Source organism: Salvia hispanica, chromosome 4, assembly GCF_023119035.1.
Source record: "Salvia hispanica cultivar TCC Black 2014 chromosome 4, UniMelb_Shisp_WGS_1.0, whole genome shotgun sequence".
Lineage (NCBI taxonomy): Eukaryota > Viridiplantae > Streptophyta > Magnoliopsida > Lamiales > Lamiaceae > Salvia > Salvia hispanica.
This window is the reverse complement of record NC_062968.1, coordinates 44054285-44056501: the sequence shown is the minus strand read 5'-3', so window position 1 is coordinate 44056501 and position 2217 is coordinate 44054285.

The following is a 2217-nucleotide window of genomic DNA, read 5'->3' as shown; positions in this document are numbered from 1 at the left end:
ATTGTCTAAAACGATGTTGATAGAATGAAATATGTGTTATTGCCTTGTTTTTTTTGTGTTATCCCCCGTGGGTGCCCCTATTTTTATAAATTCGGATCCCTTTTAGGCCCAAACTCTGGGGTTTGTGCACCAATGTTAGCCGAGTCTTTTGGGGTACGGGTGCGGTCTATGACCGGTTGCGGGCTTCTTTCATTTGAATGAGGGTTGGTAAAAATCGTAAGAAAAATGGGTTTCGGCCGTGATTTTGGATAAAGATATATATATTGTGGGGCCTCGGGGCTTTCTAAAGATAAAACTCCGATGGACATTTAAAATGGCATATCCTTTTTTTGATAAAGCTTTCCCTAGTCAATATATTGTACCCCCCATGTGTTTTCCCATGTGCGGTTGGGGTACAAAAGGGCGGTGTTAAAAGGGAAAAAATCTGCTGTTAAAATTTAATTGTTGTGTCTCCATACATAGCTTCCCCCCTTTTCTTGGTGGTCCGCTAAAATAGAAAACGGATCTTTTTTTTGGGTTGAATTATCTTATTTTGGGGGATTTTTAATGAAACGGTGGGGTTATTTTGAAATTTTGCTATTTTTCATTTATTTGAAAACCTTTTTTTTTGGGTTTCTTGATAAGACAAATTTTCCCCTACTTAATTGTTCATTAAATGCTCGATAAATTACCTTTAAAAGAGACCAACCTTTATCTTTTTTCTTTTTAAATCTTCCTAGATGCGTCGTTTATTATTATACCCCAAAAAGGGTGTTAAGTTGGAATGATTTTTTCAGAAAAATTTAATTTTTTATGAATGATTTAAATGGTCTAAGCACATCAAAAAAATAAAACATTCAAATTTGTTACAATATATAGGATCATTTGACATCCCTAACCATAAAACATGCATCATTTTACATTTTATTATACTTTTATTTGTCATTGTATATTACAAATATTATTTTCATTAGAAAAATATTAACGAGTAGTAAAATGACGTTTTAATTAATTATGTGAAATTATTATAGTTGAACATGTATATATAATTATGCGCATACATTTATTAATTCAAGTTATATGTAGTGATTTTTAGTACTCTCTCCATCCTTTAGGAGCCCCGGTTGAGTCGGGCACATGTTTTAAGAAAAAAGTATTTGAGTGTGTAAAAAATAAATATTGTAATGGATGTTGGGACCCACTTTTAATTGAGTGTCCAATAAATAAATGTTATAATGGATGTTGAGACAACTTTTAACACTTTTTATGAATTGTAGTGGATGTTGGGACCCACTTTAACTTTTTGTAGGCATTTTTTATTAATTTATCTCAATGGGACTTCTAACCCGGCGCCAAAATTGATTAACCGGGACTCTAAAGCGGGACGGAGGGAGTATTATATAAGTGTTTTCTTTTCTTAACTAGAATTAGTATATTATATGTACATATGAGGGGCGCCAATATTAGGAAACTTTTAAATTGTCCAAACTTTTCCCACCATAGTATATTATAATAAAAAAAAATGTATATAAAATGTGATAATGTAGTGATTTTTGGGGTGCAATTCAAGTATACAAAATAAGTAATAATTCCCTAAAAATACTACTCGCAAGTATACGACGTGCAATAGATAAAAGGTGTCGAACCCACGGAAGGAGATTAATTACTAAAACTAGTATACCTAACTAAAAAGCAGAAAATAGTTCAATATTGGGTTTTTAATCAAGAGGCGAGTGAAGGACGAAACGAGAATGAAAAATACAAGGAAATCACGAGAAAGAGAGGAGACTACTCCTAGCTTGTTTCGGGTTGCTTGTTCACATGAATCCTAAAGTCTAATTACTTTCCATTATTTATCGGATCGTGTTGATTTTACACTCTCACAGCTTGATCACCAATCGTGGAATTTTACACCTAGGATAAGCGATCACGTCTCTTAGGCTCTACTCACTAACCCCACTCTCCTACAGCATAGTAAGCTCAGTTTGGCTTCTAAAACATTCAACACACAAGATCCACCCGGGCTATCCCCGATCAGTTTTAGCCTAGTATTCCTTATCTATGTTAGCCCCCTACTCCAAGTTAAAGGGACATTGAAGTTAAGGCCTTTAGCGGATTAAGTTTCCTTAAAAATCCAACACGGATTGAAATAAAGACATAGATAAGATCCAATATATGGCAATCTATCAAAACATAGTCATGGATTCATATTTACAAGCTCCCCTAACAAACTAGAAG